Here is a 24,051-nt window from a genome sequence, read left to right as displayed (position 1 = left end):
TGCAGTTTCTGATACATTTTAATTCTGTTTCTTATCATACCTAGTCATACATAGCATAATTCACTTTTTCTGTTGAGTGCATTTATAAACACACCCTCATAAAGTTGTTTTCTGAGTTGTGGTCTCTCATATAAAAGGTTAATGGCTCTCATATAGTATGCCCATTTTTCTGTATTGCACAAAAGTTTCAGATCTTGCTTAACCAATAGCCTGTTTCTATTTTCTTTCACCTGGTCTAACTACCTAATAACCGAGCTAAGCATTCCCAATGTCTGCCACTGCTCTTGATGTTACTGCCTCTGTGGCAGGCTGTTCCAGTGTTTAGCCATCGCCTCCATAAAATTAAGTCCTAGAGCCTTCTACCCTGTGTGTACATATTATGCCTTCTTGCTTTCCTATATCATTTTGAAAGAGCATACCATTTGGACTCTAAAGCTTCTACTGAAGTGCCTGAGGCATGTTAAGCTAATTTCAAATATATGTATATAGTTAGTTTTCCTTTGCTTTTTTGTTTTAATAGTTTTGTGTTTGCCTCCATCAGTATTGTAACCAGACTTATCAGAATAAATGCGGGTGTGTTCTGAGGGGGAGTGTACTTCACAAAATGAAAAATTTGATAGCTAAACTCATCAGAAGGCCGGTTCTTCCCTGGAAAGGAAGGACATAACATCCACAGCAGGATCTCTTAGATGCTAGGATTTCAGTAAGCAGTAGTTTCATTGAGTTCACTATTTTTTTAATTCATTCTTAGTTTCTGATGGCAAATGTATCTATTTTAGCTTCCTGCTTACTGAGTTGAAAAAGTCAGAAACAAACAAACAAAGAAGATAATGAGAAATAGAGGGGGAAAGCACACGTGTCTCTAAAAGGCTAATCAAATTAAATTGATTTCTCATTTGCATTTCACAAATTCATTTGTGCAGGCTTTTTTTGCAGAGCTTCATGAAAGCATGACATGAGTTTTTGCAGAATTTTATGAAAATACTACCTGGTGTATATGTGTATATATCACTACTTTTTCATCTCTGATTGTAATTTACTGTGTGCTGTACGTGTCATTAGAATTTATAGTCGGCACGTGTTATAACATGATTACGATATTATGTGCAAACAATCCTGTAAAGAAAATGGTATTCACTATAATAAAATTCAGCAAATAAAACTCACACCAAATAATCATATTTGTGATGTCATTCCATCTACCAACAACATTTGAGTGCATTGTTTTCTTAAATAACTGGATTTTTATTTTTATTTCAGGCTGGGCACTGTGGACCAAAGATTCATATTTCTACAGTTCAAGATTAACGGAATGTGAAGAAGCAAAAGGGGGCAAACCAAATCCGAGATTCTGCTGGCAGTAGCTTTCAACTCATTGCCAGTTAGGTAAGTGTGTATTCTGTGATATACAAGTATGCAGGGATAATCAATACAAAAAGAAAGCAAAATGTTTGAAAAGTATTTTTCCTTAACTGCAAGAAAAAAAGTTTTAACATTCCTTTTATACTGGTAGTGCCTTCTCTGTATCTATTGTATGTTATTTGAAAGCAGTAAATATCAATATTAATGTTTTGTACCCAGCAGTCTTAACATTAAAACTGTCATTTGATCTCAGGGGAAGGGCATAAGGGAAAAAACTGCTAAGTTATTGACTTATTACAGTGAATTTGCTGGTATTGCTTTTAAAAGTGTATTTCTCATTTTTGTACCATTTATAATTTGTATGGTGTAACATTTCTAGTTTAATGAAACAGTTTACATAAGCTTTTTCATAAAAATACTTTGCTAGATGCTTGTATAAACAGCTCCTAAATCCCACTTTCAGAATTCTTGTTTAATGGTGAAGCTATCCTGACTGACCTCCCTAGATCAGCAGGTCACCTCAGCAGCTGGTATCCATATCCGCAACAGACTTGACAGCTGAGGTTGTCTTCCAAAAGTGTTTGACTAACATGCCACATCTGTCTTTCAGAGTTAGTTTGAAATATCTCAGATGTGCGTACTTTACCTAATGGTATGTGATGCAGACAGAAACAAGGCATGCTTAGTAAACGTATAGTGTACCCCACATGTCAATAACCTTAAAGTATTGCTTCCATGCTCTGCTTTCCTTTTAAAGATGAGTGCTTCAACCTACAGATGAATGTCACAGTAAAACGCAGCACAGTTATTCTCAAATCATCTGATATATACTGCTGCATTAGGCAGTTTTTACTATTTTGTGTATAAGCACCGTTCTCTTATTTTGCTTTTCATTATCATTTGACACATTGCTTTCTTATTTGTTTATATTTTTAAAACTTACAAACTCCTGTAAGCTATGGCCTTTTTCTCTGCTTGCAGTGGAAATAATTTCAAGCTTAGAATGTTCTCCCGTGGGTGCCCTTGTAGCTACTAGCTTTGATGAGACACTGAAACCATCCAGCAGTTAGTGTAGAAGAGCAAGGTTATATGTTGTTAACAACCTGCTTTCTGTAGACCAAGGTTTGATTCCTTCACCCTCCATTTGCCTATTGTATCAAGCAGGCACTGCTCTGGAGCAACTGGGCTAGAAGCTCCAGTGGTCATCTGAACTGAATACATAGTAACTATCTATGAATTTATAATGGGCATTGTACCTATGTATAGTTAGCAACATTTTCTGGAGGGTTGCGCTGCAGATCAGAAACAAAACAGCAGTATGCCCCAGTGCTTCAGAATGCAAAGCAGATGCTGAAAGATTTACTTATGAATTAACTTGACCCAGAAATCTAACTAGTGTATTCTTATAAGAATGAGAGTGTACAGCTGTTTGCATTAAATGCACATTAAGTAAAAGAGCAGGAAATACTTTATGGTCCTTCAGTAAAAAAAGAATCATAACAGGGATCAAGTAATGTACTTATAAAAGAATGTGATTTGTAATTATGTCTAGCAATTAAAACTTTTTTTGATAAACTAACTCCTGCTGTTGATGAAAAGAATTCTAAACTACAGTACCTAATGACTGTCTAAGTTATCATATGCATTCTGCTGGCCAAAATTCTAGATGCACACTTGTTTGTCTTACTACCAAATATTATGAATTAACATTCCTGCAGCAAAACTATGCCTGTATAACTATATCAGACTCCTAAGTCTTGGCTTCAGATAATGTCAACTCCTGATGATTTATTGCCTTCCATGGAAAAGGGTCAAAAGTTGTTAGCTGCCGCCTAGGAAGATATAACTGTAATAGTCATTTGATAATTTAATTCTTACCAGGCATCAAACAGCTTCAGGATTTCTGATAACTTGTACAGTTTAGTGTTTGAGGGAGAGGAAGATTGATAGTAGCAATGTTGCCAAGCATGTCTAATCAAAAGACATAAGTTGTAGGTGACTGAATTTATGATGTGCTGTTAAAAATACAGTGAATGATGCTAGATACAATGTCAATGTAGTGTTATTCCTAGGTATACACTTCCCTCCTGGACTGTTAAGTAATGTATCCTGCATGAAGTGTTATGGTCTATCCAACATACCTTAAAATGGCTATCTATTGGTGGAGGGGGAAGGGTACATGAGGAAGTAGTTCATGATCTGCAAAGTAATGACACATGACCTTTCACTCGCAAAATATGTACAATGTGCAGTGGTGAGGGTGTAACATTCCCTCCAGGATAGTAAAACCACTGATAAAAACTTCAGCTGACAGCACTAATTACTGAAAAGTGATGTAGTTACACCCCAAAGTTATTTTGTGACTCACACTGATAAGTAACAACAGTCTGCAGTGTGTATAAACGCAGCTCTAGAAAGAGCCTAAAGTGAAAAAGAAGTCACGCTATAAGGCTATCTAGCATGTACTGCAATAATACACAGTTCTGAATTTAATAAGTTGGGGCAATGATGGGGTTTTTTTGGCCATCTCAGTACATTTCTGTTGCTGTGCAAAGCATTTGATCTGGAAACTCAGCTAACTCTCCAAAGGGTGCACCTACCTTTGTAATTGCACAAACCATTGTACAGGGAACAATTAACTTTTAGCTAATACTGTTTTGTACTTGGTCCAGAAACCAGGATATTGTGTGTTAGTTGTCATTACATTGCTAGCAAAGTGATTTTTTTTTATTTTTTCCCTTCATTATCATTATTATTATCATCATCCTTACAATATGTGTTCTCTCACACACACCTTGAGACACCTATTTGCACTGTTAGTAAAGTGTTTGACCAGATCTCTACGCATTCAGTGCTTTTCTGCACCGAGTGACTGTCACACAATGCACAGTCATCTATGTCCTATCTCAGGCAAGATGGATGCTTTCTGGGATAGTCAAAATGCTTAACTGTGTCTACTACTAGTGATGCAAAGATGAGCAAAAATGATTCATGGTCCCTAGTCAGTAGTCATCGAAGCAGTTCACATCTGTGATACCATGCTAGTGTGATTAGTGAAAAGTTAGCTGAAAAATGAGCAAACTCTTAATTAAAGCATCAAAATATGAAGTCTCATAATCATTGCTAGACTAAAGACTGGAGCTATTAGACGTGTGCTTATTTTGCATCAGTTTTGAGAAAAAATCTTCAGTAAGCTAATTCTTCTAAACAATTTTCTGACTTCAGAACATATTCTATTGCATAAAACAGTTCCGTATATAGATTCAGAGTTAGATAACTGAAGTAGTCTAAGCGTTTCAACTCATAGTGATTTCTCATCTGTTTTATACTGCCAGATGACTCCTAACAATTCAAGAGTGAAGAAATGAGGCTACCCCATTTCAGGTTGTACTATCATGGTCAGTTTTGTTGTATTTGTTCTAAGATTGTGGAGACTGGGACTCCTGTTCAGATACATTAATGAACATCTTTAAAGCATAAGAATGAAACAAGTTTTGGATGCAAATCATTAAACAGAATGCCAGTTTTGTAAAATGTACAGACCAAACACAACAGTGACAATGATCATAGATGAAGTGTTTGGACTGTCAGAGAGACTCTGTGCAATTCTAATAACTTCACAGTAATAACTAAGTGTAGATGAGACAGGAAGAGCATTTGACGCAGAGATACATACTTCTATTTTATGCTGAGTATAAAGATGAGTCAATTTTGCTTGTAAGATGGATTTAAGGATCACTGGTAGTCATATAGCCTAGTGAACAGGTTTGCATAGTAGGTTAACTGTCTGTGTTAAAACTATATATACCCAGGTTTTATAGAAGGACCTGAAACTAACCTTGTTTGTTAAGACATTTGGCGTGTATGTTACTTCTTTGATCTTTTACCATCACCAATCATTCAATCCTTATGCTTGTTAATTAAATTCTTGTATTAAGTGATGGTAATTTAATAAATTTATAATGGAAGGAATGAAAGAACAGCAGTATCACAGTATCTTGCAAACAGTCACTTGCTATGACATGTTCTGTGGTATTTCCTGCACTGTTTTTCAGCTGCTCGCTTTGTAGAAATCTATAATTCAGATTATGTGATGCATTTTATTTCGGCAATATAATGGTCTGAAGCAATACCTGCCGCTAAGGCAAATAGTTCTACTATAATTTTTCATTTGAAACTTGTAGCATTCCTATCTCACAGTGCTTCGCTCCCCAGAATGACTCTCATCTGGGGTCCATCTGGATAGAGTCTGCGTGTTCTTTTTGTGTCTGTGTGGGTTTCCACTTGTTTCTCCTGTTTCTTACCACATCTCAAAGGCATGCCTCACATTAATCTGAAATCCTTGAAAATGCTCATAGGTCTGCAGGCAGTCACTGAGTGAGTGTGCAAGTACATCCCACAACAGACCGATATTTCATCCAAGATTAGTTTTGCTGGCCAGTGACCTTTGACTGTAAGGTATATATCAGCTGTCCCTGTTTTTTTTTTTTTTGGGGGGGGGGGTGCCTCTAATTTTTGTCTCAAAATTTTGCTCCATTCCTAGTAAAACTGGTGATTGTTTTGAGAAGTTATGTGCTAACAATGTTAGTATTTCAAAACTGGCTTTAGTCTGGGGCCTTTTCCTTAATTTTTTTGCTTTATCCTTAAATATGAGTGGGAAATGTGAGTGTTATGAAAGTGGGAGGATAGGTTCCAGCCTCTCAGTGACCATAGGTTTGTAGGTTCATAGGTAAATACTAGGCTATCTGCCATTGAGGGTGATTTTAAGTTATGTGTTAAGCATAAAAGACAAATAGCTACTTACTCTGAAAATTTCAGCAGTAAACAGCATGGAGTCTGGAAGAAGCAATGCATTCAGTATACTAAATGTGGAGATTACTCACTGAGGAAGTAGGAACAGATAAACACAAAATGTATCATAAGATTATGATAACTTGGCTGTTTTGTAGCAGTCCATTGCCATATGTAGTGGATAAATTATAGCTCTGTCTTAATGAACAATTTAGCCTTACCAAACTCTACCAAGAATTTATTTTTGTGCCATATATTATTAAATCTCTTCACAATTGCTGTACCATCAACTTCCTCAGTATGTCTTTCATGTGCTTCACTCCACTCGATTATAAAAGATTTCCACACATTTCTTGAGTGGTGTATTTTCTGTCTTTTTGATTGTGTGTTTTTCCTTTTTTCCTTCCTTTCTGAACAGTGGCTAACTTGGGTCACTGTCAGTTTCCTTCACAGTACCTTTAACCTTTGCATTCTCTGAAGTTCTGTATGCATATTATGTCCTCCTTAGTACCTTTGTGTTCAGCTCATGTTGCAGACTCAGGACTCTTTATGTTTTCCACATTCACCTTCTCCCATCTCGTGTTTTCTCAGCCATGGATTCTCCAAAACTACACACATACTGAATATGAAGAGGCCAAATGGATAATAGAACTTACAGAACACAGACATCCAGGGCTTAATGATGTCATTCCATCAAAACCTGCCTTAAAAAAGGCGGGTTCAGTATTGAGCACAGATTGGTTGTTACTCCCTTTAAATGAGTGTTTGAATGTGAGCAATTTATCTGATGAAGGGCACAGCCCTAAAGCAATCATCAAACTTTGCATTTCTTGTTTTGTTTTATTGTTTTTACTGAGCTGTTGGATTAAATATCCATTTTCCAAGTGGTGGTAGCTGCTTTTTTTACATTTGGTAAAACTACACACACACACACACACACACACACACACACACACACACACACACATACACACACACACACACACACACACACACACACACACACACACACACACACACACACTACCTGTTCTATATGGGATCTCATTAACAATCTATGACAGTAAGTAACAGTGTCCTTTTATCTGCTGATGATGCTTTTTGTGAGTATCCTATATACTATCAGACTTTACTGCACAATTTTCTTTTACCTTCATGTAAAATTAAATATTTCAGTGATTAGGATCCTGTTAATTTTTGGTGTATTTTTTTTTTTTGTTTATTTACTTGATTGGTCGGTTGGTGGGTCAGTTATTTGGTTGGTTGGGTGGTCGTTTGGGCATTCGGTCGGTTGATTGGTCAGTCAGTGAGTTGATTGGTTAGTTGGCTGGCTAGTCAGTCAGGTGGTTGATTGTTATGAATATGGCGAGCTGTTGTATCATGACGACCTTGCAGATGAGGCAGTACTCTATAGCTATAATTAGTTTGTATGTACAAAAGAATTACTAAATAAACATAGATTTTATTGAATTCATATATTGTTGCAATAATGAAAACCAAACGAAACAGTACTAAACTAGAAAACCATAAAGCGAGCTGACACCACAGGAACAAGAATAAAATTTAATGTTGAGCACTTTCGTCACAAATTACAGTTGACTTCTTCAGAAAAAACAGAGTATCACCCCTTAGCTCCCTAAATACTCATTACAAAGACATCATTAACAGATGTGTGTTGAGCACCATTTATATTTAAAGATACAGACTTTCTTTTTCTTACATACAAAACCAAAAGTCATGTTGCACTGCTTAAGATATCTAATAATGTTAAAAACTTCAAGCCTAAGATGTTAACTTAAGTTATATGAAATAGTAAAATATTCTAATAATAATGTTGTAATAATATAATAATAAAAGGTAGGATGGAATTTAAAAAATAATTTTGAGAATGAAAATATGAAAATTTATGATAGAACAGGGACTAATAGATGTGGGACATGCTCTCAATGCATGTTTGTTTGTCAAGATAAATGTATCACATTAGGGAATGACCTAAAGACAGTTATTAGACCAGTAAAAGGGAATTGTCAAACAAGGGGAATTATATATTTAGCCATGTGTACATCCTGTCCAGGGTTTTATGTAGGGAAAACCAAAAGGAGACTCAGGGACAGGATGTATGAAAATGGTTATCAAATTCAGACACAGAATGTTAATAATGCCCTCTTTAGGCATATTCAATTGTCAGATAATTGTAAGGAATTTAAGTTCTGCATTCTGGAGAAAGTCTCAAGAAACCCAAGGGGAAGGAACTATAAAAATTATGTTGAAGAAAGGGAGACTGAATGGCAAATTAAGTTACAAGCCAGTATGCCCCCAGGGTTGAATAAAATTATATCTATTAAGCCAGTGTTGAACAAAAAGGAAGAACAGTATATTTAAAGCCTGTAAAAATCCACTTTATGCTGTTTTAAATATTTTATGGATTTAAATATTTTATTGGACTATAAACATTCCATTTTATTGTATGTAGTGTTTTTATGAATGTTTTGAATTACATGTTAGAAATATAGTAGTAGGAAATTGCATTGGTTAGTATGTGTAAGATAGTTATATGGAAGCTATCCTTTTAAAATGTTAATTGTTTTATTAATTAAAGAATGACATCAGAAATGGGTAGGGTATTTAAAGGGGATGAAAATGTAATATGGCAGATTCTGATGAAATCCCCAGGAGGGGATGAAAGCGCTCAATCTGTACTAAATTGTTTGTGGAATAAAAGTTTCTATAAAGCAGTTCCTGGCATTGACAGTGCTTTTTTAGCTTTTATTTAATGTACACAGTCACTGGAGGCAAAGCTCTTGTATCTTAAAACACACAATAAAAATCAGGTTGTCAGAAACACAAACGCTAAACCTGCCACACATTAGTATGCACCTCACACATAGACCAGCTTATGCTAAGGCCACTTAAATGCAATCGTCCCCAACCCCAAAGTCCTCCTAGGCGCTCCACCTACAAAAATTATCCTCAGCAAACCAAAGAACACTCAACAAAAGCAGCACGCACTTATCACTGCACATACAGCCGCACACATAGACCATCAAGTGAAAACTTGTAAGGCAAGCCAACAACTACCCAGGATTCTAGTCACTGGGGACTCCATTGTGCAACATACTGATGCCCCACTCACCAGGCTGGGCAAGGAGAAAATAATAGACCATTACTTATCAGAAGCCAGGATCTCCGAGTTATGCATGCATTCAAGTCAGTGCAAAACAGGTACTAGTATGACGCAGTCATAGTCCATGTAGGTGTAAATGACATGAGACATACGTTTTTAGAATATATGAAGAGAGACATTGGAGAACTTTCAAATTATGTCTCACAGGCTAGTATATTCCTAGCACTGATCATCATCCTACTTTTACCAAGGCTGATGCCACAATATGAACAAAAGCTGATTGACTTTAATAATTGGCTTTGTTTCTGATATCATATAGGATATATAGGACATAATATTTGTCAGTATGGGAGTATATGGCTAACAAACCATGTTGTTTTGCCAAGATGGTCTGCGCCTCTCCTCTCTAGTTTTTCAATATTGGCTAACTGACCTCCCCATGCAGACACTTTTTAGGCAATGCCAGACTGATACACCTTCCAACATAGCAAAATCAACTCATGGGAATCTAAAGGTGTTACTGCTCAATGCCAGAAGTGTAAACAAAAACTGTGCTACCTCAAAGTTTTCTTTATCTATCAGAATGTAGATGTGTGCAATTACAGAGACATAGTTTAAAGTGACTTCAGTGCTTTCCACACATTTAGATCAGCAGCTGTGCAGACAAGAGCTAAAGGTGGAGATGGTTTCATCTACATCAATAACAGGCATACCTCTAGGCTAGTTAAAAGTCCCATACCATATCCTAGCAAGCTATAGGTCATCCTCTATGTCCCTGGAAACCCATAGTTCATACTTAATCCTACTGGAGACATTCACTGTCCAACCAAATACCATACTCATGGGGGGCTTTAATTACTCCTCTATAGACTGGGAATATTACACAACTTCAAATTACCGGAAAAAAATGGCAGAATGCTGCACCTTACCCAGTTTTATGTCCTCTCTGGTAAAGTCAGATCACATAGCTATCCCCTCTGAAATACAAATCAGTTCTGCAACCGCAAGTAAACCCTGTAACAGTTAAGAACAGTTAAGAACTATACCAAGGCAAACTACCTTTTATTAAGCAATAACCTCTCAAAATTCCAAGCCCCTCAAAATCCAGAAAATACAGCAGCCTATGTATAATTGTTTACAAAAACTCTGTACAACCATGTGAACAGTAGCACAGAGGCTGTTGTACCTACCAGATGTAAACTCAAATCAAACTCTTAAAACAAACCTCACAGGTACAATACAAAATTAAACAGGTTGTACAACAAAAGGAAAAAGCCATAGCTAAAATTAGGAATAGTGACATCCAAAAAAAAATAAAAACTCTCTCATTGAACTAAATAGACAACTAAGAGGGATAACTAAGTCCAAGAAAGTCAGTTTTGCAGTAAAGATAGTTTCCAAGGCCAAGAACAACTGTAAGGCCTTCTTTAGTTATATCAGGAACCTCAAAGGCAGCACACAATAGTGTGCTGAACTAGTTATAAATGGAGCCATGTTCACAGAGCTGGGAGACATATCAAATCTGTTGTCATATAAATTCAGCTCTAACTTTACCCACTTTACCCAAAACTCTTCCTCAGCTACCTCCCAGGATATACCATCTGACATAACCCTCTCTGACTATCAACAGGGAGCAGTTCTTAGCTGCATTCTCTGAAGTCAAGAACACACCTTTGATGGGCCGAAATAATATAGGAATCCTCCTGAAAAGCCTGAAATATAGTCTGTCAGGGATACTGGAGTCACTATTGAACTATAGCATTGAAACAAGCTTTGTGCCACACAAATAGAAGATTGCAACAGTCATCCTTCTACACAAGGGCGGACCATCAACAGATCTGAGAAACTATAGCCCTATTAGTCTGACTAGTTTCATACGCAAATCCATGGAAAGACTTATCATGGAAATGATTAACATTTACGTAAGAAATCTTCAGACACTGCCCTCTTCCCCCTATTTGGTTTCATCAAAGGCAGCTCATGGATATTAAACATGACAGACTTCTTTGAGAAGGTCACCAAGTCAATGAATGAGAGCAAAATGGTGCATACTGCCCATCGTGACCTGGCTAAAGCATTTGATACAATATCCCACTAAGGCATCATAAACAAACTCATGGAATTAGGCATAAACCCCTGTGTAACACATTGGATCGCCATCTGGTCCTCAGATAGGACCCAGAAAGTTAGAATAGACAGTAACCTAGTCTTCGACCAACATGTGTTTAAAAAATTCATTTTAATGTGTTCATAGGTGATCTTCACTCAGTCCTTTTTCAAAGTTCAATCTTTCGATACACTGATGATTCTACTATTAATATCCTCCTCCAATAACTTCTCTGACCTCCAAAAAATAACACAAAAGGTCTTTACAAACATAGACGCTTGGATAAATGAAGCACAACTTCTTCTAAATACCAAAAAATCCAAACTACTACTGTTTTTCTCTAAACCACCTCCACTTGACTTGGGTCCCTATTAGATGACTGAAAAGGCAATCTGTCAAACTCTGAAAAGTCGAATATTCCAGACCTTGAGATTGGTTTTGTGAGATTGCGGTACAGTGAAGATCGAAAAATGTGCCCTTTCCTGACTGTAGTGTAATCTTGGAGTTGGTATATATAATTAGCGGGGGTGTGGGAGCGTGCAGCCCACCACAAATAAGATTTCCAGGTCTGGAATATTCAACTTTTTGGCCATTCAACAGATTGCCTTTTCGTTGTTATAATAGGGACCCCATGACTTTACAATTTACTCCCATAACAGGACCAGAATTGAAGTAGTGAAGTCAGCAAAATTACTAGACATTACTGTCAATGATAAACTATCCTTTGAGAAATATATTCTAAACACAATAAAAAAACACTTTAAACTAGGCAAACTCTATAGACAGAAATCATAAGTGGATAAACCCACAAAAAAAAAAAAACTGGCAAATATCCTCCTACTCCCATACCTTTTCTATGATTCCCCTATTTTTACTAACCTACATACCTGCCTATAGCTCTAAGCAACAAACTACAATCATGCTACTATAAAAATGGCAGAATTCACCACTGGACTATCATATCCACCATTTCCTTCATTACACCCAACTAGCACTAGCTCATAAACTAATATGCAACACAGATAACTGCCTTTCTCTCCATTCTATCCTACAGTTCTACACTCCCACCAGAAACCTTCAGTCCACTAACAAATAACTTCTAAATGTTTCCAAACTCAATAAAAGAGCTGGACAAAGACTGCACTCACACTCTGTATCTAATTTATGGAATGCCCTACCCCCTTATATCACACAATTGGATTCTTTAAAAACTTTAAACTTACTATAAAAAAACCATTTCCACAACAAACCAATGTGCCCCTGTTTACAAAACTATAGACCACCTTAAGCTTTGTCCAACACATCAAAGTAGTATGTCTCCTATCAATATCAATAAAATATTTCCATGTGAATATGATCTCATTTTATATTTATTCTCATAATCTAATTTTCAAGCCATAATAGGCCACTGTGTTGACAAGCATCATAAATTTGGTTAATAAGAAAGTATAATACTAACCCTAAGTACACTCTGTAAATCTTGGCACTCTGTGTTTCTGATCTTTAGAAAATCATATATGCCATAAAACTATATAAAAGCTTTATACTTTACTTGATGTATTTTAATCTTTGAAATTTTGTATGAAAATTTTGGATGTTGCTCTCTCTCTCTCTCTCTCTGTATATATATATATATATATATATATATATATATATATATATATATAGATATAGATATATATATATAGATATACATATACATATACATATACATACACACACACACACACACACACATATATATATATATATATATATATATATACATATATATATATATATATATATATATATATATATATATATATATATATATATATATATATATATGTATATATATATATATATAAATTGTCTTATATACTTGGATTTGTAAATGGAGCTTTTCTCCCCGGGCCTCCACTGAAAATGGGTTTCTGATTCAGTGGACTTTCCCAGTCAACAAATATCAATAAATAAATAAATATCAGTCAACTTATAAGTAAGGTTAAGGTATCTGGTTCCAGGGAAGTCATTGTGCCATTGTATTCAGCCTTCATCAGAACCATGATTGAATATCGCACCCCCCCCCCTTTGGTATGTACCTGACCAGACACATGCGACAACTGGAATGTCAACAGGAGTTCCTCACAAAAAGAATTCAGGGTGTAAAATTAATGACCTACATAGGCCACCTCAAAGCCCTTTCTCTATACTCTGCTTCCTACAGACTGCTGAGAGGTGATCTACACCTGGCATACAAGGTATACTTGGATCTCAATTTGATGGATGTTTTGCATATCCACAGAATAAACAGCATCACAATGCTGAAATCTGAGGACATAAACTTTGCTTATACCATAAATAGGACACGTTGGAGGGATAGGTATGTATCTCAAAGAAGCAGAGCCCTTCCCTAACTCTATTCAAGCGTAACATGGACAAGAGCATAGGAAATCAAAAATTCACCCCAACTCTAGCACCTATGTCTCTGATGGACAGTGGCAACCATTAAATCATGTCCTACCTAACATGCATCCTTTAGAACAAATTCTAAGGCACAAAAACACATGTGATATATTTTGGTTAGATATCTAAGCTTCTAAAGGCCCTAGTAATCACTACCCTGGTAAAAACCTATGAAGGTATGAACCTATCTATTTGGTATGATTTGTCATAGAATTTTTAGGCAGGCAAGGCAACATTTATAGATGTTACTGATTATTTGCACAAGGATAGCACAAGATTCATTTGAAGCAAAACACCTATTGTAATTTCTTGCTGCCTTTGTACCCGTGTCAGTCTGAGCTGCGAATACACTACTGTATTTTGAACTACAGATGTTAAACAAATAGCTCTGGAATTTTCCACCATTGTTTGTTCCTACTGCATTTGCTTCTACTCTGTCCCATTCCTGTCTTTATTTTACATCCCCCACCCACCAACCCCCAGAATGGTTTAATGGTTTTAGTACCTCTGTATTTTTTCTGTTCATATTTTTTTTTGCTTCCCTTGTATTTCATTGTTCATTAACAAAGAATAATGACTGATGTGGTGGACATTAGAGATAAGAAATAGGCAAGAGGTGGATGAGGCCTAAGTTCATGACTTGAAACATCCATTATTTCACAGAAATGCCTACAGTGGTGGCATTATTTCATTTAGAAATTGTAAAACAGGTCTGAGTTAATAGCATAATAGAAATCCTGCTTTTGAGTGTGTTTATAGATTTCTTTTTAAGTTTATTTTTGTTTTTAAGAAAATAAGAGTTTAGTTAGAAAAAAACATATCTCTTAATAATCAGAAAATATCAGCTTTTTATTATGCTGGTTATATCTATACGCTGTGTATTGTCTTAACTTGACCTGAAAAAGTTTATTAGGATGGCGATATAAAAATGCATTTTATAGTGGTAAAGTTTCACTAAAAAATCTGTGAAAACAAATCATTCTAGAGGAGTAGTGTGTGTGGTGACATGTGTGAATGGGTGTTCCTTCATTGAAGGTTGTGCATTAGGCATGGCAAGCCAGCACGTAAAACTCTACTGCCAATCATTAGCGGACCGGAGTTCCGCTGTGGTGACCCCTAACCGGGAAAAGCCGAAAGGCACAAGCACAAGTGTAAGTTTAATGTCCTTGCATTCCCATTAATTGCTATGACTTTTATACCTAGTGAAGTAATGTCTAAATCTCGATACTTAGTTAAAGAATATGTCCGATAAAAGGTCAAAAGTATTTCCAGATCCGGAAGGAAAACTCAGACTAATAAAAAATAGGATGGAAAAATTAAAAGTATCTTTACCACCCACGGCCTACATAGTGTAGCATGCTCAACACTTCTATTCTATGCACATTGCTATAACTGATACAGAATGTAACAGAATAGATTGCCACAAGCAGCTAATTTCTCAGCGTAGGGGACTGTCTTGCAAATGCATCCATTTTATTTTGCCTATTCAAAATAAAGGTGCTTTGGCAAACCCCGTAAGCTAGTAGTGGCAAATAGTTTACATGCTATTGAAATACAGTTTGAAAAAGCGAAGGATGAAAATTAAACCAATGTCTCAAAACTGTGCCATTTATTGGTATTGAAGAAATATCCTTTGCTATTCTATTTCTTCATTAGGAATAGAAATATGGTAATTCTAAAATGTCACTACTGGAAACCTGTCTCTCAGAGCAACACAGACACACACATTTTGAAGTGCTAAATCATGATGTGTTGCTTGTCAAATGAACCATAAACTTGCTTACACTGACTATTAAGAAGACAGAAATGTCAATGGAAAGCACATTTTTAGCAATCAGTCTTTAATTTTGTTTGTTGTTTTGTAAATATTTTAAAATGTTTCATTTTTCTTGTTTATTAAATTAATCAAGACTTCTTATCAGTTTGAGCCCTTGGTCTCTAATTGCAGCTGGTGCTTCCATCCTGTCTAATCAGTATTTCATCTGTTTTTACTGTCTATTAACTTATGATTCCTGAATAATGTATCATTCTCTTTAATTGCATGACAATTCAAAGACAACAAACTATTTTTATCTTCTAATTGATTTGCATACTGGCAATGCTGCCTCCCAATGTAGAATGAACTGCAAAAAAGAACTATCAAAAATAGAGTCTTCTAGTGGAGGTTGATGACATGCATGCAAATTACCCCTTAATAACATATCATTGTTTCAGCTACATTTTAAATGCCCATGACTTTTTCCTTTTTACTTATTAAGTCTTTATGGGTTTATTCAGGCCAATAAAGTCACACCCAACTAGTTCAAGAAATGCATGTTTCGACCTTTTTCTTGACCTCATCAGCACATCATAAGTGGGTATTTTGTCTATGTTTTAGAAACACAGAGCTTAAAAGTAAGCCTGATGTTAGGATGCCTGCAAAACATCCCAAATAACATCCAAAGAAAAGGGTAAAAAAGGTCACACAAACATACCATCCAGTACTAAATTGCAAGAAAGACCCAGCCGACCTGTAGTTTTCACTCCATAATACCTTAAATAGTATATCTGTGTGACCTTTTTATTTTTTGGTTGAGATGTTATCTGAGATATTTTACAGACACAATTATGTTTATTAGTATCAGGCCTGATTTTATGGTAGGTCTTTCTTGCAGTTTCTACTGATCGGTGTGTCTGTGTGACCTTTTCCTAGGTAAAATAAATTAGGCAACCAGACTCAAAGTTTCCCTCCTATAAGAACCAAAACATTGTGAGTAATGCATAGAACCACATCACTGTGTGCTTGTAGTGGGCTTCACAGTAGAGATATACTGCATACCTCACAGAATACAAGTTAAACATGACACTTAGGAGGAATGAGCTTTTACTCAATAGGGCACAGAGCAGTGCAATATGTGTAACATACGCATGAACATTACAATCAACACTTGTGGGACGGTCAGCAGAATTAGCAGGGTACAAACTACAACAACAATGAACCACTTCCCCACAAAGAGCACAAAGGCGCTCAGCAGGCTAATGCCTATTAGTGCTGGGATGCAAAATAGTGCAGATCATATGGAACACATTAAATGAGTACACTAGGTACTTGCTGGAGTTGCATGTTATATTATGAGTACACAACCATGCAGCCCTGTGCACCCTACTTCACAAGGGTGAACTAAGCACTTGAGGTGATGTACACTTTATTTAACAAGGCAGGGTAGGTGCTAGTGCAGAATGTGGGGGGTCATAGGATACATTGACAGTATACAGTAGAGCAGCACTGCACCCTTTACACATAAGAGTGCATTAAGTCCTCAGTATATTACAGAATTCTTGGAGTGCATAGCACTGAAGTACAGTGGCACACTGGGTGGGTGTTCAAGACAGAAGCCATAACACACTCTGGACACATAACACAATTATACACTGTCTTTCCAAACAGTATACAAGGTGCTAAGGAACATATACAACATGTTGTACCCTACATATCAAATATAACAGTTTAGCTGTACTGTGTGACATGCAAACAACAGTAGTAGCCCATGTGATCCATTGTGGTTAGACTAGTAAACAAGAACAGTCAGCAGAAAATTTATGAACTGGTCTGGGGTCATTACTCATTCTTCATATAATTCTTCATTTGTATCTGATAGGGCTTTAGTCTTCAATTATTTAAGTCACATGTACAGGGAACTGTACCAATCTATGTGCTGCTGGACTGCACTAATGTAATTCAGCACAGCACTCCCTGCCTATGGGTACATTTATGCTTCTGCTATGTTACAGAGGCATCAGTGCTATGTGGCAGATGTGATGATGTTCTCCTCTGTGCCTTGTATGAATGTATGCATATATACATATAGATTGTGTGTGGGGTCTGTTGCAAAATAAATTAATTATCGTGCACTGTATGATTAGGTAAGTTTTATGATGAGTGGCATATCCATGAGCTATGTAACACCTTCTGAAGTCCTGTAGTACTGGGTATTACAATTATCATACAAACAGAAACACAATTATTTATTACTTTCTTTTTTTTATATTTATGTTCTAGTTTCCCATTCATTACAACAGAATGCTGTAGTCTGAGCTCCTGGAAGTGTGGAATAGATTGCAGTTGATCCCCTAGGTGCCATTATGCAGGGGTTAGAAATGACGGCTAACAATGTGGTTTATTTTGTCTTCCCTTCTCCAGCCCCACTTTAGTGTTTGCAAAGATGAATGTTTGGCAGTTATGCTCAGAAGGTTAAGAATACAAGTTGTTAACAACTTCATCCTGTAGTCCTTGGTCTGATTCCCTCAGTTTCCACGAGAAAGCCTGTGTAGCTCTGAGCAGTTTCCTTAATGGGGAGCCTTGTGTCCAGTGAGCTTACCCAGGTTTGCTTGTGTCTTTCGGCTTTTCCCGGTTAGGGGTCGCCACAGCGGAACTCTAGTCCACTAATGATTGGCAGTAGATTTTTACATACTGGCTTGCCAGGCCTAACGTACAACCTTCAATGAAGGAATGCCTGTTCATGCATGTCGCTACACAGGAGACGCTCTAACTGAGAATCGAACAGGCAACGTCTAATGGTGAGGCGACAACGCTCCAGCTAATAAATAAAATAAAATCCCCACTTCCATGTCATGCTAGCTTATAACCTAGCACTTCTTTTGCACATATATAAGACTGAAACAGCAATGCTGGGTTACAAGCTAGAGCAACTGAGGTCAGTGATTTCTATCCTCATGAGGAGGCTCTGCAAACTGCTGACAATTATAGCAAGTGGTTTAATAGATAAGGCAGTCTGATATGCAGTTATAGAAGAAAAAAGAACAAGTTGACTCAGGCAGGAAAATTTCAATTCTACGCCTGCTTCATGATCTTTCAAAACCACATTAGTAGTTTTAATTTAGCTTCAAATATAGACAAAATTAGTCCAAAACAGGTGCCTGATTGAAAACAAGAAAATAATGACATATTTTTATTATACTTAACAAAATGAAAAAGGAGTAAGGTGCATTTTTTTTGCTGTATTATCTCTTTTACTATAAGAGGAAGACCATGCTAGACTCTGAGGCAAAGAAACAGTCTGTACTACTAAACATTTTTTATTATAGTAGAAGTCATAAATGTAGCACTTTTATTGCAGTTATTATATGTGACATTTATGCCTATATCCTCTTGTTTGCATACACTATTTATAGCATGCGGCCTGCGCCTTTATGATGAGGTACATTTCATGGCATTCTTCGCACTATTATTGCCCCTTACTCCAAATGATCTCCTAGCAACCTTCATATACATTTTCTATCAGTTTAAGACAGATGAAGATATTTTTTCAAGTTGTACATATGACGTCCCTCCTCTGGCCATTAATCAAGGAGCCTGAAGCCTCACCACTGACAGTGGTGAGGGACATTTACCTGGAACACAAATAGATACACACAGTAACTTCAGATGCTGCTTTCTGCATCAAGCGCAATCTCCCTTAAGAACACACAGGAAACAGATTCAGTCCTGGGGCTGGGATTTCTTCTCCAGGCCTCAAATAAGAATCTACACTGACCACTGAGGAGCTCTGTGTCCCTGTTCCAAGTAGCTGACACATACACTCTCAGATTTTATTTTCACACACACTTTACTGTGAAAGGTTAGCACAGACAACCCACTCTGCCACCTTTTGCCCAGACTATAAGGTAGCTATACTGCCACCAACTAGCTACTCTAAGGGTCTTACAAGGGTACACAGTTATACTGAATAAAATTAATACTAATAAAAACAGTAGTGTTTGACCAATGCAGCAAGACTTTCAGGAATGGCCACAGTGTCACCAAATAAATAGAAGTACTCTCAAAGGTTAAATATTTTGTAAAAGACCAGCCACAATGAAAAGTTTAAATATATTTAATTGTAAATATTAAAAGAACATGAAAATACTGAATATCTATTTATGATAAACGTCAGAGTTTCAATCACAGGAAGTATTAAAAATAACACAGATGAAAAGATTCATACAGATACAGAAAAGCAATGCTAATTAATCTCACTATATTTCCTGACTATTGTAAAAAAATACTGTTTCCTACTTAATAAAACAAGACAAGATGAAGTGGGTGAGTGGTCTTGTCAGTTCTAAAGCAGAGTACTCTGAGAATTCTGTCTCATCTAGTATTAAAACTTCACTTCAATGCTGGATTACATAATGGCATCACATACATCTGGTCATCTGACTCTGGTTCCCACACTACCCCCTTTACTATAAACTGACCCAGAATCTGGCACATAAGTGTCATAGTACACATACATAGAGCTTTGCTAAGATGTGTTATAGCATTTGGAACCTATAAAACCATTTCAAAAGCTTCCACTTTTCCAGGGTAGCAATTACTTCACCCCTAAAGACAATACAGTAGGATTCCTAGTCCTGGTTTTCACAGAATATTTTTTTTTGTTGGGTGCAATCAGAACTGTAAGATGCAATCTTTACGGCCTAAACCAGGTAATTTAATTTCAAACTAGTTTTAAAGTTAGCTGAACTGAGATTTACCTCTACTCTTCCAGTATCCTGTGTTACAATATATTCATTTCAACAGTTACAATACAGTCTGACATAAAGGTCTATTAGTTTTCTATCCAGCAGGACCCACTGTTGGTACATTTTAACACTAGCAGCTTTACAAATACATGTTCAAAACAAGCACACGTACAAATCAGTTTGATATACAAATGGCATATAATTCTTTACAAAACTCCAGCTAACTATGCTGGTATTTGTTACATAGCCACTGTCCTACTTCTCCTGGCATAGATGGCAATACCTCACATCATCACTCCCCCCTTTAAAGACTCAAGCTAGTTTTTCAAGTGGCCCTTTAGAAACATGGCTTGAGGTGAATGAGCCTGCCTGGGAATACATTAACCCATGCCCTATCTTGAGAACCCCTCTGCATTGGCATTGCTGACCCCACTATGGTTCTGCACTGCCATGTCATATGCCTGCAACCGTAGGCTCCAAGTTAGTAACTTGACATTTTGCTAGCTGGCTCAATGTAGCCATAGAGCCCCATCAGACTCCTCCTGTTATCCACTGCAAATACTCGGCACAAGGGCCTCCCTATCACGGTAAGGCTTCATCATGTTAACATAGTACAGTTTGTGTCCCTGCCTCCTGCCTAGTAGGTTTACCATGTAGTTAATGTTCTTGACCTTCCATACCACTTGAAGGGTCCCTAACAAGCTGCTTGCAGCTTATTTCTTCTGACAGGAATGAGAACCATAACCTGATGTCCCACAGCATACGCCTGAGCATTCCTGTTGTACCAGACCTTTTTTTCTGCTGTTGGGCTCCTGCCAGGTTCTCCTGGGCCAAGCCATTGCACTCCCTAAGCCTTGTTCTGAGGTTTAGGACATATGCCACAACAGACTCCTTGTGGGATTCACACTCACCCTTCTACTCATCATGAATCAAATCAAAAGGCCCCCTCACCCTATGCACATACAGCAACTCAAAGGGTGAAAACTCTGTGGGTTCCTGAGGTACCTCTCTGTATACAAATAGCAGATGGAGCAAATATCTGTTCCATTTTCTCTTAAACTGATCTGCAAATGCCTGTAGCATGGTCTTTAGTGTAGAGTTTAACCTCTCCACAAGACAATTAGTCTGGGTGTGACAGGGGGTGTTCTTTAGGTGCTTCATCCCACAGCACTCCCACAAACAAGCCAGCAGGTCTGACATGAAATTGGCACCTCTTTATGTTAGTAGTTCCCTCTGGAAAACTACCCTGTTGAAAATATCTAACAAAGCACTTGCCACCTTCTTTGCCTCAATGGAGGACAGAGCCGTCACCTCAGGGTATCTAGCAACATACTCTACTACCACCAGGCTATACATTCTTCCCTGTGGAATTTGAGGTACTCAGAGGCCCCACAATATCCATACATACCTTCTGAAATGGCTCTTTAATCACAGGCAAAGACATCAAAGGATCATTGGCCTTGTCTCCTGCCTTGCCTACATTTTCGCACTGCTCACAGGTCCTGCAGTACCCTGTTACATCCCTTGTAATCCCAGGCCAATAACAACTCAGCATAATATGTCTCTTGGTACACTGCTCATATGACCTGCAAAAGGAATGTAATGGGATATGGCTAGAAGTGCCTGATGGTAGGATCTGAGCACTACCAATGGCTGTATTACGTCACCCTCTAGGCCTCCCTCACAGGTCCACTCTCTATACAGTAATGTTTTGTCCCTGTATGCAGACTCCGCTTTTCATTGAGAATCAGGTGCTTTCCTAGCTGCCTCCCTCAAGCTTCTAAGTGTAGGGTCCTAGAGATGACCCTCTCTCAACTCTGTCTTTGTGACTTTTCCCAGCCCCCCTTCCAAAGGAAGTCTGATATCTTCTGACTGTGGTGCCTCACTTCCAGCCTGGGCATTAACACTCACCTCTGCAATTGCAGTCACTCTGTCCAAGGAAACATCAGTACCTACCAGCAGCTGTGGCTCACCTTCAGGCGCATTGCTACAGGATAGCTCCCTCCCAAAAATAGACAACTCACCAACCCTGGCTTCAGTTGTGGGGTCTCTCCGGGTCTACCCTAGGCTACCAGATCCACATGCCTGTCTTCAAGCTTGGCTGCATGTAGCTGCATGCACATAAGGTACTGCATTATCAAAATCATTCCCTATCAAGACATCTGCAGGGATATCCTCAAACACACCTACTTGCTTGCTTCCTTTTCTACCCCCCAAGTCAATGTGAACCCTGCTCAAAAGTATTTGGAAAGGGGTCTCTCCTAAAGCTTTGACTGGAATGGACTGCCCAAGCAAGTACTGCTCCTCTTTAACCACCACAGGCTTCACAATGATTATGTCAGAGAACATATCTCTCTTAGCAGTGGTCTATTTTCCATCCACTAAGATAGGATACAAACTCCAGTGATAGTTTGGTGCCTATGTTGTCTCCAGACAACTTATCACTGGCATACTGTTATTTCACTTGCTGGCTCCCTCACCTTTTGTTCCCCACACTTCTTCTGTGGACATCTGTATGCTACATGGCCCTACTGGTTACATTTAAAACATCTAACCCTTGATCCTGGCTGTTTACCTGAACTAGCGCCATCCCCTGATACTGGTGGACTCTGTTGGGGTGGTTTAGGCTGCCCATCATAGATTCCATTATATCTATGTGCAGCTCTGGGTATCCCCTTCTTGTGCAGTGATGCCCTGCTTGTAAGTAGAGATTCTCTTTTCTCCCCAGCTCATCTGCAGAGTTACACTCCCGGTCTACCAACCAGATTCTCATATCCTCAGACAAAGTGCTAAGGGCTTGTTCCCTCACCAAAAGGTCTGCCAGCCTTTCAAAAGTAGTGACCTGACACCCACTCACACACCTCTGAAAATAAGTGCTTACCTCAGCAATATAATCACTTACATTTTCATCTGCCTTGCGTTTATGCTCACAAAAGTTTTTTTATGTAAGCTTCAGGTGCAAACTTAAAAAATTCCAATAAACATTGCTTAACTTTATCATAGTTTAGGCAATCAGTATCAGACAATTTAGAAACAGCAGTTACAGCTTTACCATGGAGTAAGGCGGTCAGGAACTGTACACAGAGCTCTTGGTCAACATTATACTGTTTACATATTCTTTCAAATATATGAATAAAACTATAAAAATATCACCATCTGTAAACTTTGGAAGAAATTCACTGACCTTTATTGCTTCTGAGGTTCAGTTATTCATATCCCCATTACCTCAGTGACCCTGACAAAGAGTCAGCAGCTCCCTGTCATGTTGATGCTGCTTCTCATTTTCTTTAGCCTCCAAATACCGCAGTCTGGCATTTTCCTCAGCCTCCAAATGCTGCAGTCTCTCTGCCAATTTTAATTCCAAACATTTGGCCTCCAGTTCAAGTTTCTTTAACTCCAGATGAGTTTTTAAGTCCTCTGAGGAAATGTTGAACTTTCCTGCTTCTGAGGGCTGCCTGAGGGCTGCAAATTCCCACTACCAGACTGGTTATCCTCCTGGTTGCTGGTCTGGGCTACAGCTGCAATTAAGGCTAAAATAGGTTCATAGGTTCATAGGTTTATACTAGGCTATCTGCCCTAAGGCATTTATAAGCCTAGCCCAGAGTTTTTTGGCTTACGCCACCTCTTATATTAAAAAATACTGTGCCCATTAGTTTGTTGTGCCTCTGTCCAGCAGTGACACAGAGATGATTCCCGGGGTAAACCTACGATCTCC

At 37.7% G+C, this 24,051-nt stretch overlaps 1 protein-coding gene across 1 annotated transcript in view; it reads left to right on the top strand.

Annotated features, from left to right (window-relative positions):
- The first annotated feature begins 628 nt into the window (after positions 1-628).
- Positions 629-24,051, top strand: part of LOC122796879 (collagen alpha-6(VI) chain-like) — a 1,248,728-nt gene continuing 1,225,305 nt past the window's right edge. The window contains exons 1-2 of the mRNA XM_044065630.1: positions 629-703; positions 1,261-1,386. The gene's annotated coding sequence lies outside the window, so the exon portion shown is untranslated. The remainder of the gene's footprint in view (positions 704-1,260; positions 1,387-24,051) is intronic.

This window comes from Protopterus annectens, chromosome 3.part0 (genome assembly GCF_019279795.1).
Source record: "Protopterus annectens isolate FY-2018-M chromosome 3.part0, PAN1.0, whole genome shotgun sequence".
Taxonomy (NCBI): domain Eukaryota; kingdom Metazoa; phylum Chordata; order Ceratodontiformes; family Protopteridae; genus Protopterus; species Protopterus annectens.
This window is presented reverse-complemented; position numbering and strand designations above follow the sequence as displayed.